We start from the raw sequence: 15,608 nt of genomic DNA, 5'->3' as shown, positions 1-15,608 counted from the left end.
GGTTGTAAAATTGCACCAATTTTAAAAGAAGACATTTGGTAAAATGCATCTTTAAGAAGATGTGTGAGGCAGTTATATTCAGCTTTAATGTCTTAATGCTTACATTTCATGAGCTGAAAATATAAAAACAAAATCAAATGTCAGAAAAGTTATTGCTAATTAACACATTCAACCATTAAAGGCTTAATTGGCACAACTGGCCATTTTTAATAGGAATGAAGGTGATTACTGATAAACATGAGCAGCCTTTTGCTCTTGTGCTGCTCTTTGCAGCTTCACAGCTGTAATTTAAAGGCTGTTTCTTCTCATCCACACACAGCACTTTCCAGAGGGATTAAAACTTCAAGTGCCAGGTTTTAGTGTACGACCAAAGATAAGTGTGTTTGTTGTGGTGGTGCTGATGCTGTTTTTAACAGTTTGTCCATTCATTCTCCTCGCTGAAAGACTGATCATTTTTTTATTGCCTGTCTGTCTGTCAGGGGGAAATGTCAGTATGAACACATTCGCTTTTTTGTGGTGAACTGTTTTTGGGGATTTTTTATCATATTTTTATGTTTGCAAGGTAGAGAAATATATTTAATGTAATGGATTAAACAGACTTGACATAACACGTTAGTGAGTAAGCCTTAGAGGTGCTGGTAGACAGGTTTCGATACCTTTGAACAGAGCCAGGCTAGAAGATTATTGGCCATTTGCTCTTCAGGCAACGTCTAGCTTTGATAGAGGTGGCTAACAGCTGTTTATAATGAAAGCAGTTGCTAGTAATCATGCACACAGTTGTTTTATGTGAGACTTGTAATCGTTGGCCCTGCTTGGATCCAGTTTTATCTCATATAAGAGGCCAAGTAGAGGACACGCGCCTAATAAAGTCATTACCCCACTGCTTCAGTGCTGTTATAAAAAAAATGAGCAGAAATCTCTAAGCGTACGTGCACAAAATTGTAATGTGAATCTGTGCACATCATCTCTCAACTCTAGTTCTCACTTTTTATTTTCAGGCTTCGCTTTGAAGTCGACCATTGAGAATAGACATCAGCAGAGATACTGCGGGGGAGAGGGTGGGTGTGTGCTGTGTGGAGTTGCTCAGCGGTCAGCATCGTACTAGTTCACAGACATTAACGGTTCCCAGTGAACAGAAGGAAATAAGGCCTCGACTTTTACAGTAGGTTTAACTCAGTGGTTCCCAACCTTTCAAAACTCACGTCACAGTACAGAGGCCAGATCCTGCTGCGGAGCACTTTTTATTTTAATGATCAATGAACATTCAGGACTGATCTGAGAGCAGGGGAAGCTCAAATTTTCTTTTTTGTTTAACGAGGGATTCGACATCTTCCTGTTGTTAACACTTTCATGCACGAACTATGAAAGCCTCAGTCAGGATTTTTTTCCCAAGTGTTTTTATTTATCTTTAGGCATAAAAAGAACAAATTATTGGACATTGTGCATCTGAGGAACAGAAACAGAAAACGCGTGTATTTAACAAATCAATGAATAAAATGATAAAAACCAAATAATATAAAATAAATTGTATTTGTCTTAACTCCTCTGCTCAACAAACATAAAACGCATGTGCTTCTACTCTCAATTGAAAACTAAAATGAGTGTTTTGGGGCGGCTGTGGCTCAGAGGCAGAGCAGCCACCGCCATCAGTGTATGAATATGTGTGGTTGGGTGAATGAACACTGTGTAAAGCGCATTGAGTGGTCAGAAGACTAGAAAGGCACGATACAAATGCAACCCATTTACCATTTATTGGGAAAACAAACAAAAATCAGTGCAAAATACAGCACAAATACAAAAACAACTCCCATGGAGCTCCATTATTTCCGCATAGATCTACTGTCCAGTGTTGTGTTTTGATACTCCAGTTTCTGTCCTGGATGTAATCTTTTAGTGCACAATCGGACTGAGAGTTCCTATCTTTGGCCTGTCACAGTAATAGTTTATACTATACTGTAATATACTGTTATATGTATATAAAATCACATCATTTCGCCCAAAACTGCACTGTTTTGCAAAAAAACTTGTCCCACTTGCACAACCCTCGTGGGTTGGGAACCTCTGATTTAACTTGACTCAGAATAAGAGCACCCGATGTTCTCTGTAAAACATCTGCTGAATGTGAAAATTAAAATCAAATGTTGGATATATGCTTATTTTGTGTTTCTCACTCCCATGCAAAAACGAGTTAAAAAGATACCGGAGGTTCTGTTTTTTTTACTCTCACTATTTTATTATTCTTGTGTTTACATTTTAAAGCAGTGTGAGACAAAAGGCTACCATCGCCTACATGTTATGTAACATGTCATTTTTAGACTATTTTTCCCCAATTAACGCACGAGAAAGAATATTTATCTGTTCTTTTGCCTGACAGAAACACATTACGTTGACACTACTACAAGTCTTGAGCAGGTTACTGTTTTCAGTGAAACAATAAAAAAAGAATTGGAGTTTAAACGGCCTTTCATTAGACGCCACATTCACTTTTATTGGCATGTACTGTCAGCAAATGATGTTATTACAATGAATAACATCATTTCTCTCAGCCGTCAGTCTGGCTGGAAACACCTGGCAATTATAGAGATGTTCCCACCAGAGCCCAAACAAACATGCGGCCTTCAGTCTTCCCGGCCCCGAGGGACGCGCTGTCAACACCAGTGTTCGGCCTTTTTATATCTCCCCTCTTTAAAATTACAACCATCAGCTGCCTGTGTGCTTTCACGTCACAGGCTCCATTTTACATGCTGCAGCCATTTCACTGAAATTCTCCTGAAAGTAATAGAGATCACTTGTTACTTACGAAGACGAGGAAATGAATCATCCATCCTGGAAAAGGAGGTAATCCGCGACTCCCTTCCTCTCTGCGCCGCACCAAGGGCAAAGGGTTTATTTTAGCTTCATCCGAGCTCGTAGCTTTTTAATCTAAAACATTTATGATGTTACACAGTCCAGAGAGAGATGTCGAAGTGAGCCACAGAAACTCCCCCGTCAGAAAAGCTCCCATGCAGACACTTTTGTGGATTTTGTGCCTTTTAACCAAGTATTATATGGTGATCTGATTAAAATAGGATGTATGAATTAAGCTGATATGCAGTTATACTGTTTTTTATAAAAGCTTTAAGAGGGCTAAAATTAGCATCAAAAGCTGTAACATAACTTCCAAAAACAACAGTTTTATGAAGCCTAATTGTGTTTTTGAAGGTAGATTGCTTTGATTTTTCATGTGTGCAAATATGGAAAAATATCCCAGGTAGCAAACTGATGTTATTATCAAGCTAACATTAGCTTTGTCAGTTAGTTCACATATCTGATTACACTAACCTAACTGACGGTGTTAGCAAGCTAGTGTTAGCTGTTTGTTAGCTTCAGTTACTGATTGTTAGTGTCTGTTAATATTTAGCAACAACTAACTTCTATGTGTGTGCAAATAAATGGAAAAATGTATGTGTTTCAGAGTTAGTTAGTAGTATTCATACAATTTAGAATGAATACTGATCTGAGATTATTAGTAATCTAACATTATCTTTGTCAGTAAGTCACATATCTGATTACACTAACCTAGCAGTGTTAGCAAGCTAGTGTTAGCTGTTTGTTCAGTTAGCTTCAGTTACTGACTGTTAGTGTCTGTAAATATTTAGTAACAAATAACTTCTATGTCTGTGCAAATAAATGGAAAAATTAATGTGTTTCAGAATAAGTAATATACAATTTAGAATGAACACTGATCTGAGATTATTAGTAAGCTAACATTAGCTTTTTCAGTTAGTTCACATATCTGATTACACTAACCTAGCAGTGTTAGCAAGCTAGTGTTAGCTGTTTGTTAGCTTCAGTTACTGACTGTTAGTGTCTGATAATATTTAGTAACAACTAACTTCTATGTGTGTGCAAATAAATGGAAAAATGTATGTGTTTCAGAGTTAGTTAGTAGTATTCATACAATTTAGAATGAACACTAACCTGAGATTATTAGTAAGCTAACATTAGCTTTGTCAGTTAGCTACAGAGCAGTTTCCTGACAATAATGTGTAAACTAAGTATTTTGTAACTAATCTCTATACATGTCTAAGTACATGGAGAAATGTTTCTGTATTTGTTAGTAGTATTTATGCAGAATTAAATATCTGACTAACTTATATTATTAGAAAGCTGGTAAGTTACTCAGTTAGCTACCTAGCAGTTACACCTCACACCTGTACCTGTGCCTAATCTCTACGTTTGCGTGTTTGTCAGAGTCATCAGTATTCACACAGTTTAGATACTGACGTTAATACTTTATGTTACAGATATAACGTTTTGTCATTTGAGTCATTTTTTATCTAATTTAAAAACATTCCCATTTAATTAAGGTCAGATGTGTCGATCTAATCACGTTAAACAGCATTAGCAAGCTAACTTTACTAGCATGTGTAGTGCCGCCTGTTTTAATTTAGTAATATGTAAATCTCCACTTTGTAAGCCACTGTGGGTAAAGTCTCTTAGCATTTATAAGCAGTAAACATTAAATATTAATACACTATAAGATAGTTATAAGGAGATACAGATAGTGTTTGTTCATGTACATTTTGCAGTGAGGCTTTTCCAGATGTCTCTGAATCATTTTGGTGCTTTTGAGTATGTTTATTTTTGCAGTAAAAAGCACTTTTTTTTAATGTAACACCACATTTCACAGAGATGGGACTGAATCATAAACAGCCTCACTGGTGCTCGTCTCTGAAAATGAACTTTACCTGCACTCCCGTTTGTTCCAGCACTTATTTTTATGAATTTACTTTTACTCAATAGCAGATTCTGTCTTGATGCTTCGTCAGGGTCACTGCTGGCTTTGTGTGTGAAAGAGATGATGCAGGCAGTTAGCTGGCTTTCAGGAGACAACATGAAAGAGTTTGAAATTCACAATGCTGCTTTTGCAAATATCATATTTTACTGGCTTTTCTTTGTGAAAAAGGGGCTGCAGGAAATTATCAAAAATTGGCATGGATGTTTCCAACATAATTTACCAGACCTTTCCACACATCAGACACAAGGAGATCAAACGAAAGGATCGTGATTACTGCGGGAAAATTGGGCAGGTGCAATAGTAAATGGAAATCAAAAAGGAGATAAAAGATTAAGACAAGAAAGCATCAAATTGGAAATTTCTACGCTTGGACCTGGTGATGTGTGGCCACTGAGATGTTTGCTACCATGCAACACATCGCCAGTGGACGGTCACTGTAATACAGCATCAGAAGAAAGATGTTTAGACCTCTCTCCACCCACAATAAACAAAGATGCTGTAAATGGATGCTTAGAGCTTCTCAGCCACCACCCAGTGGCCCCCCAGACAAATTTGTTATTGCCATTATTTATATGCATATTTTTACAGCATTCATTAGCAGCTTCAAATGCTAAAATCCTTTGAGAAGCTCAAGGAGTGATTTAACCTGTTTCCAGGCACCCTCATTTTTGTGCACAGGTCCAAAACTAATGTATCTGAAATAAAAAGGTTGCTGTTCTTCAAAAAGGTTATTCAACCAAAAGTCAGAGTGAATATATGAGATACTGAACCAAAGATACAAAGACACAAACGTAGTAGAATTTTTTATTTTGGCATAAGAATAAGATTGTATGGCCTGTAGTGGGACCTTTTGTGTTTTGTATATTGAAAACACATGGCGACTGCTTTGCAGAGATAGAATCAGGCGACTCAGAGCTTTCAGACAACCTATTATTTGTCAAGGTTGTGTGAGGACTGAGTCTGGTACAGACCAAAACAAACCTAAAGTAGCATGACCAAGGCTGAGCATCTTAAGGGTTGGCCATGTTTTAAAAGGTCATTAAGTTTCAGGATCGTAACAAATAACACATTTTGGGGACCTGTGCAAAATTTATGACAATAAACTTTGGGGGACCATACTAAAATTCAAGATCTGAGGGACCCATGTCAAATTTAGGAGTTATGATGAATTCTACAAAGTTTTAAGAAAACAGTCAAATTAGGGATTATAGGACACTTGAATAAAATCAAGAAATCCTTAGCGGGTAATGTACAGTGGATTTTTCCATGAGTTTTATCACTGACAATAGCTGCCTGCCACACAATAAAGTTGTGGGCCAGACAAACAAGAGATTAAAGACACTAAAATGCTCTGGAGAGCTGAGAGAAACTACGGAGTTATGAGTTTCACAGCCACTTTAATTCAAAAGTGTTGATTGGAATAGCTTTAAGTTCATTCGTTTATATTTCATGTTTGCATCATCCATAAAAATAAGACTACATACATATACAGTATCATAATTTTCACCACGTACTTTCCTTTGATTGATTTTGTTAGCCAGTATGTGTGTTTGTTTGGGTGTAAAAGGTTTTATAGATCTGGCTTCAGAAAAGCGTTGGCCACTCGAGTCCTGTGATATTTCGAGCCACTTGCCAACGCCGTGCCAAACCCCACCCAGACATGCCGCCCACCATGATAAGCATATGGTTAACTGGGGATATTAGTACTAAAAGAGGACTGGCAGCAGCTCCAGACAGCTGTAACACATTGCAGACCCTGACGTCCACCCTCACCTGTTTCTTTCAAACAGATAACTGCTAATGTGACAGCCTCCCTTGTTAAGTTGGTGCGTCAGCAGATCTCTGACACATTGGATACACATCGCTGCTTCAGTCCCGTCCACTCAATGACATCACTCACCTCCTCTCTCGTTGGACAAAGCGCCTGTCGGTCTGACGCACTGACCAATGGCTTCCTTCTTGGCGCCTGGTGGTTTTAGATGAGGGGAGTGAGGGAGATGTAATGCTGTAACCATGGCGACAGTGGATGCTGAGCACTGCCACGACTTTGTGTAGGCAGAGTCTGAATGGGGATGACATCACTCGGGGAGACAGGAGCAAAACAACATCTCTTTCTGTCCCTGTGTCTGTTTTTCTGCCAGCGACAGTAACACCAAATCTTATTTGAGGCTGAAACCAAAGACATTTGAAAATATGTTTTGTTGTACAGAAATACTTGGAAATGAAATATGATTTCACGCTGTCATAATTTAATCATGTTTATCAGATGATGTAATGTGCACAAAGGTTTAAGCACTGACAGTTTATGAAAGTGAGCCCTGATATTTTTATTCTGTTTTTGTCCTGATATAAGTTCTGATATTTCAATAGGCCTTTTACCCAAAGGTTTTCAGTCTCTTTCACAGATTGGTATTCATGGAAAAGCTTTTATTGTGTAGAAACAGCACAAATACATTCATACATACCCACATACATACGTACGTAATACAAACATTAACAGAAATAATCGATTTAAGAATATGAAAAATTTACCAGAATACATACAAATGGTTATACAAATATTTTAAAGTGTCAAAATAAATATATTAATATCATTATAAATGCATTTAAAACATAACAATTCAAAATATAATAAATTAATTAGAGATGTTAGAACAAAATGGAAGCATCAAAAGAACACAAATTGATTGGGTGGAAATGCTTCAATTGTGTAAATGTTGTAATATACCAGTAAGAAAAAAAAATCGCAACCCCCCCCCCCCCAAAAAAAATGTTAGTGTCAGAATTTTTTATTTTTTATAGTAATCCAAAAAATATTTTGAAATATTCATTGACATATTTAAGACAATGTTTAAGATAGGTGTCTAGATTGATAAATAATTAATGAATAAAGCTACTTTAGTATGTTTCTGCTCAGGGAGGAACCTTCATGATGAAATCTGACTTGTGCATATTTTTCCAGTATTTGACAAAAGACCTGATTTAGCCCATTTACACCAGTATGTGGCTGCTGGTTGTCACTTGTGTTGCTGTTTTTCACAGCATGTACACTTCTGCCATTTCCCAGGTGACTTCATGGGAACAAGCAGTATACCACCATTGTTGTTTGGATGCTGTGTACCTCTTCCTCACCGAATCTCCTCTCCTCCCTCTCTGGCTCTGACTCACCGCTCCGGGGATGATGGCCAGCCCCTCCTTCAGATGACATCAGAAGGCTTGAAATAGCAGCAGCATTAAAGCTTCCAGTCATGGGAACCTGCTGCGAGGCCTGCAACCCAGGGCAGCCACTTCCAGCTGAGGGAGAGCAGGCATGGGAGGGACAGAGGGACGGATGAGGGTGAACAAAAAAAAAAAAAAACAAAGAGACAAAGGAGATAATGAAGTGACAGGAGCAACAAGTCAAAGGAGGTCAATGGCTCGACATCCTCTTAGAGCTAATATCACACGTGGAGGAGGTGCAAAATGCGAGAGCAGCAATTATGTTCTCTCAACTTAAGTACTTCTGCATGAATAATTAGCATTTTTCACTGGTGGATCTTCTCTGTCTCGCATTTTTTCTTACTTTGTAATCAAATCATGACGCATATTGTAGCTGTACAGTAGGAGGTTTCCTGCAGCCTCCTTAAACCTCGAGGGTGAGCTTGTATGGGTCTCAAATCAACTTTAACTGACTTTGGAAGAAATGCATTCATTTGTGAATTTGCAGAATTGTTTGTTAAATCTCTTTGAACGAATAATCTTTTCATGTTTTTCTCTTAAAAAAATGTTCCCAAAAATTAGTTCTTAGTGCTCAGCACATTTCCACATTTCTGCACAGAGCTCAGCTTTTAAAATAGGTGCAGGAAGTATTCAGTCTTTATATACGATTACACAATGTAATAATTGTCTATTACACATCCAAGTCCTACACTTAAAAAATAAAGTATGTGAATATGATGAGAAAACTGTACTTGAAGTATTTAAAAGTGCTGTGTGGAAAAATGGCCCCTGTGAATATTATACCACTATACATTATATCATTATATTTTTATTGCTAATCTATAAATATATAAGCAGCATTTAGCAGAAAATATGACTGATGATATGATATGAGTGCTGGTTCACCCCCCCCCCCCCCCCCCCCCCCCCTTCTCAGTTTACCGCTCACTCTTCATGCTTCCCTCACACACAAGCACTTACTGTTTATCCTTATCTGTCTACTTCCTGTCTCTTACTCAGGACCTGTCTGTGCTGATGGAGTGTGAACAAAAGGAAAAAAAAGCAAAGACGATATGGTCATCCAGCCACTGGATGCCTGAACCATGACACCACCACCCTCCCAGTGTGAAACCCCCCACACGCAGAGGCACCGTCCTATGGGAGAGCCTGAACTGCATGTCCAGGCGTCGCAAAGAAGTAGGTCAGGAGACATGAGGACTGTGAGCATGAGAATAACACGCGGCGACATAAACAGCCAACACCACTACATCCTGTCTATCTGCAGCCATCACAACACCACCAACAAACTCATTCCTTCTCCCCCCGCGCTCTCACTCCGTGAGAACAGGATATGGTCCTTACAAAGTAAAGGTTAGATTTGATTCACACTGGGGCCTGCCGCTCTGAAATATGTATGCACTAAAATAACATGAGGTGCGCTGGATAAAAGCGTCCACCAAGAAGAATGTGCTCTGTTTCTCACGACTGCACTCAGCCTTCTGTGACCTGCATGAATATCAAGAGAGCAATATTTATTTATAAGATGTGGTGTCAATTCTAGAAAACTGCACCTGCACACCAACACTCCCAAAAAGTTTTATTTAGCAAAGCCATGGACGGAGACAGTGGGCATCTGAGCACAGACAAGCTTGTGTCTCTATGTGGTCAATATGTGTCATATGGTGATTGTGCGTCTCTTTGCAGTTAATTTGAGTCTCTTTGTGGTCATTTTGAGTCTTGATGAGGTCGTTTTCCATCTCTTTGGAGTAGTTTTACTGACTTTCCAACCAACCAGAGTACAGCTACAACCTTTAAACTTTGCATCTTCATCATCTGCATATACTCAGCTTGAGACCGAGAAGATCAACCAGTATATACATGCATAACGTATGCAGACCATTTACATTGTGTACAACACGCAAAGTTTGAAATTCATGTCTGTGTGCTGGTGCTGGGCACGTGCACAGTTCATCTGAACAGTCTGAAGACAACGGTGATGACAGTGTTTGTCCAATCAAAACAACAGAAACAGCTGTGGGCTGTAAAAACAAAACAATGAGCTGAAAGATGCTAAAACGCTGCAGGGAAACTGCACAGTTCACATAACACATTATGCAGGTAAAATATGTACATATACATTTTACATTATCAGTAATCCAGATTCATAACAATCACCAAAAAACAGTGAAGTAACAAAACATTTAAACATTTAGGCAACAAAACTATTTAAAAAAAATAATTTTTGTTTGAGGCTAATAATCTACCACCGTGTAGAACTCTTTATTTCAAACAAAGACAAATACTGATTGTTATTAATTTGAGGAAAAATAAACCAGATGGAGATTTTCTACAGGCAGATTTTCATTTATTTAACAAAGACGCTAATGAAAGTGTTGTCATTGTGGATTCATACCAGCCACAGGAGTTTTCTGGGTAAGTATTCAGTGTGCAAAAAGCATGAAAACAACAACAACAACAATTATTTCTCATTGCCAATGATTATAGATTAATCAGCAAGAGGTTTTGGTATAAGTCTAAAGCTTAAGTAATAACTGTGTGCAAGGCTACTACAGGCTCTTAATGCAGCAAATTGGAAACAGGGAAACAGGGGCTCTACATGTCCACTATGTACACACAGGGGTCACAGCTAAGAGCACAAATTGACAGGAAATAAATTATACAGTTTTTTAATCATGTTCACAAGACAGACGTTGCATGTTGCAGCTTTAGGAGCCTGGCAGCGAGTGTGAGATAAATTAGAGGCTGACAGGCTGCGTTGTGCTTGAAGACAAGCCAGCCACCTCAAGGACATCACAACACAAGGCTGTGTGGGCATCAGCATCACCAGCAAGGAGACGGATAAAGAGCACTATGCAGAAAAAAAATCATCTAATTGTGCACTGCCATAGCAACTCCAGTCCATACACCAAATGTACCAAATGTACTTTATCAAATGATTCGTGTCTGATTACCTGCACTGCAGCGGGTCTGATAATCCATCAGTAAAATTGCTTAATTCTGCCTTCACTGATGATCACAAAGCTTAAAATGCATTTACAGTTATAGATGTGTCACCATAATGTACATCGCAGTATGGTTCAGAGCTGTTTGCAGCCATAAGAGCATAAATCTGTCCTGAGAACAGCTGCAGAGCCCAGTTACAATGACACCTTTTAAAGGGTCAGTGCACCCAAAAAAAACCCAAAACATATTGTGTCTTTTATGCTTAGTGGTATCTAGAATTGCAGATAGATTATAGTTAGAGGGTTATTTTGGGTTAGGGTCATTCCAGGTCCTGAGATATGTACTTCTGATTGTTCTGCTTTAACCTTGTTTGTGGCGCTCAGAGTGGGTTAGGGTTAGCTATTGGATTCTATTTGGAAAATTAAGTCAAGTCACCTGACGATACCCAACAAACATCACTGTTGGATCAAAACATTGCTCTATTAAATTAAATGTATTGGCAGCTCTCAGCACAGTATACCAATCTTTCCTCTGACTTCTGTCTTCAGTTTCTCTTTTGATCCAGCACCTGGAAAACTTTCCAGCCATGCTCACACCTATGGATGGCACTGTAGGTCATGGGAAGTTTTCAATTTCCTGTGAAATTCAGTAGTGTGCAAAAGTTTGAGGCACTAAAAGTAAAGCGAGGATGCTTTCAAAAGAGCTTGCCACAGTTCTTCTGTAGAATTAATCTGTCTTCTGTCTCTTCATGTAATCCCAGACTCACTCCATGAAGCTGAGATCAGGGCTCTGTGGGGGCCAGACCATCTGTTGCAGGACCCCTTGATGTAAGAATCTAAACATCTAAAGAGCCTTAAACCTTTGCACAGTACTATATCTCAACATCAACAGGATGAATTGGTATTAAATTCTGTACAGACATGTATGGGTCCCAGAGGATGAATCCTGCTGACTTTGGAGCTCTGCTGACCTTTCCTCTAGCGCCACGATGAGGTTGACATTCCTGTCAGCCTTAGCTGTGCTTTGTTTTTAGTGCTAATTAGCTAATGTTATACATGATTGTGGACTCTCATCTTGTTTGTATGGCATTCTACACTGTGTTTTTATTTGGAAAAACCAAGCAACACCATGTCTTTCAGTTACTTTGGATAATCCACAGACCTCCCTGACGAACAGTTTGGGTAAACGAACCCTTTAACTGTTTACATTTTGTCTTCTCTGTCTCAGCTGACTTTGACCTTCTCCAGCTAAATTATATATGAGTCACATCATGATTTGATGACAAAAATCCTAATCCTAACCATCCATGTTTTTGTAATTATCATAAATAATAATGTGTTTCCAATACCTAATAATGCATGGTCAAAATATTAGAGGCACCTCTCAGTATGAAACAACTGAATTCATCGACAGCACCACAAAGTGCAGCCTCAAAAACCTCAAAATGCAGGGCTAATGAATGGTAAGCATGTGTGGCTAATGGATGGGCAATTTACTGATGTGATGAGTTTATAAAGTAACTTATCCGATGCTGAACATTAATTATAGACATTATTTTTGTCGTAACTGTATAAGAAGTAGAGAAAACTGAATTGTATTACAGCTTCCCATGATCAAAGTAGTGATATTTCTCTGTGCTTCTTCCAAAGGCCTCAGGCTGGTAGAGAGGCTGGTGTGAAGCTGGTCACCTGTTGAGACAAGCAAGAGCTAAACGAGGCAGAGGTTAAACAAGCTAAAGCAAATGAAGAAACATACAGGGAAACATGAACAAGAAGATTTAAGAACTAATGTGAAAGTGTAACAAAGTAAATACTGTTTATCCTCACTTTGAGGTTTATGGTAAGTTTTTTAAACCTCTATTGTACAAAAGCTAATGTAATATTAGTTAATTAGCATTTCTGTTCCTGAAGAGTGATGTATGAACTTGCAAACCCCTAAGGCCGCCTAGCTCCTTTGCTCCGCACACACCTCACACCTCACTCCTGACATAAACAATGCAAAGTTCTTTTTATAATACAGAAATTAACATTCAACTTTCCTCTTAACTTACAGCAACTGCAGGTTAAAGCAGAGTGAGAACAGACTGAGAGGCTCCTGGGAAATTAGAGGTGAGACTCAATCATTAACTGAGGCCTTTACACTGTTCAGATGTGATAGAAATATAGAGTTGAACATGTTAATGAGGTAAAGAAAAAAAAAAAACATTTGTTCAGTTTTTAGTTTCAGTTTTCAGTGTTTTATTTTTATAGACATAACATCATCAAAAGTTTTCCCCTCATATGCTTTATTACATTTTTAGTGCAGATACAACAAAAATCTCATGATTTATTTTTAAAAACACATAAATGTTTCATAGAGTTTTTAAACAACAGATGCAGCTGGATTTCATCAAACCTAACATGACTGACCATGGTAGAAGTGTCAGGCTTCAAAGTTCTTATCACATTTAATAAAGAGGAACTGGTTAGGGAGCTGTGTGCAAAAGTAACCGCTCTAAATACAAGAAAATAAATGCCAGACATTACGTAGTGAAAGAGAAGGAGAGTAGAAAACAGTAAAGTATAAAAGTAATAAAAGTATCACTGCATGAATCAAATCAAGGTTTAATGTTGGGATGCCATTAAAATGACATGTTCATCTGTTTCAGGTTTTCAGATTTGGTTTAGTGGCTTTCAGTCATTAGTTTCAGGCTGTGATTCAACTTGGAAAATCAAATCTTTTATCAATAAATAAATAAATATAATTTAACATCCATTTACTAGCTCTGTCTAGAGCTTTTAACTTTGAACAAGCTACATTTGCTGATGAAGACTGTATGATGTGGTTGAAAGCTCTAGAAAAAGTAAATAAGCCAGAAAAGGTTTTTTAAAGTAAAATAGTAAATTTAATGAACTGCATTATAAAAAAGAGTTTAATCCTGAGCAGATTACAGATTTTAAATGTCTAATGCCTAATGTCTTTTTTTTGCCAAGAACCTTACAAAGCCATGAATGCAGCACACGGCCAGCAGTGAAGACTGATTAGTTCCCTTTTTGTATCTCAATAACTTCTGCGTTATATGCAGAAGTTCACAAAAGTCATATTTTGGGCTAATTTTTAAAAACATTTTCTAATGGAAATTAGCAAGAGTGTCTGAATTGATTTTTGAGACATCTAATCTATTTTATCAGTGTGACAAAGATGTATTATCTTTAATTACAGTGATGTTTAAAATGAGAGAAACAGTTGAGTATCATCAGCATAGAAATGAAAATATCTGTGTATATTACAGTGTGCTTACCATTTACCAGATATAAAATAAAAAGGAACCAAGAATCAACGCCTGAGGTACAACGCATGTAACAGAAAATATAAGAACCAGTGCAGGCTGTTAAAAAAAAAAAGACCATCACAGAGCCACAGTGCTTCAATGTTTTATTCATAGGAGACATGGTGAGAACATTGATTATGTCGGAGGTGGCACCTAAAATATTTTTTATTTATATGGCACGTAGAGACAACATTAATCAACACTTAGACTACAGATTCGATAAATGACAGGAATCTAGTGACTGCATATCAAATATTCCAACTGATTTATTTTCTTAGCATCAAGAATCTGTCAAGTATTCAAATTAGGCACTGAATATGTTGCAGAATATTCCGTTTGTTTGCTTATTTTTTGAGCAGATCTTTTGTAATCCAAATAAGGAACCTTCTCTAAAATATTAGCACAGAGCAGTTTTGGCATATGCTGGCATTTAATTAAGTGTTGAAACTTGTTTATATTTACGTAAAGGTCTTGAGAAAAAATATTTATTGACACCTCAGGTATCATATTGGCACCAGGATTATTTTTTAAAGCCTAGTCTCAGTCTATAATTTTAAGATATAAAAACATGGGCACTATACTGTTATTTTTGGCATTAATCCAAAACTACAGGCGGAGCTTCGGTGAAGAGGAAGTCTGGCTGCAGTCGATGAAGGACACTACAGCTGACTCATGACTTCTAGGTCAGTTCTAAAAAAAGAAAAACGCCATAAGTGGAAAAACTCTGCAGGTCTCTCAGTTTTAAAGTAATTACTTGACAGTCTGACACTTTCTGTCTGAGACTTACACAGCAGGGCAACCAGCGAATTTCATGCTTCGGTAATTATTTTACATTTAAAGGGCATTTTCTGACACACTGTTTTTGTCAGGCCTGTAATATTTAATCAGAAGTTCAGCCTCTGTGGTAAACTGTCAGCGTTCTTCACCTTTCACACTCATCAGGGAGGCCACAGACAAGTTCCCTTCTTTCAACTCTGTGTTCCTGTTTTTCAACCGTAACACGCTGATGTTCTTGTTTAATTTTCATTATGACTCCCCACATGTTTCATGACATAATGTCAAATTATATAACCGTTGTCCACTTTTTGGTCAGTTTCTTGTTATTTGTGCAATTAAATGTATGTGAAAGCAAAAGATTTACATTTTAATGCACAAAATGTACTGAAACGTTTTCTAAGATATAAATAAACAATAAATAAATGGAAAACCTTAGTATCACAATGTTTGCTTCACAATGACCTAAGGATAATTAATGGCTTTAAATATGTTTGCAATTTCGTATGAAAATTTACAAAAATATATTATTGGTAACATTTTATTTAAAGTCTTCCAATTAAGCATTTATAAGAAGTATAG

The 15,608-nt window shown here is 37.6% G+C and overlaps 1 long non-coding RNA gene across 1 annotated transcript; it reads left to right on the top strand.

Moving 5' to 3' along the window:
• Nucleotides 1-172: 172 nt before the first annotated feature.
• On the top strand, nt 173-15,473 carry LOC139624644 (uncharacterized). Its single transcript, XR_011691704.1, has 5 exons — nt 173-2,838; nt 8,999-9,349; nt 12,592-12,781; nt 12,995-13,050; nt 14,865-15,473. It is a non-coding gene; the product is annotated as an uncharacterized lncRNA (long non-coding RNA).
• Nucleotides 15,474-15,608: the final 135 nt, after the last annotated feature.

This window comes from Trachinotus anak, unplaced genomic scaffold, assembly GCF_046630095.1.
Source record: "Trachinotus anak isolate AG129_WGS33_773 ecotype Australia unplaced genomic scaffold, CSIRO_AGI_Tana_v1 ptg000008l, whole genome shotgun sequence".
Taxonomy (NCBI): Eukaryota; Metazoa; Chordata; class Actinopteri; order Carangiformes; family Carangidae; genus Trachinotus; species Trachinotus anak.
This window is presented reverse-complemented; position numbering and strand designations above follow the sequence as displayed.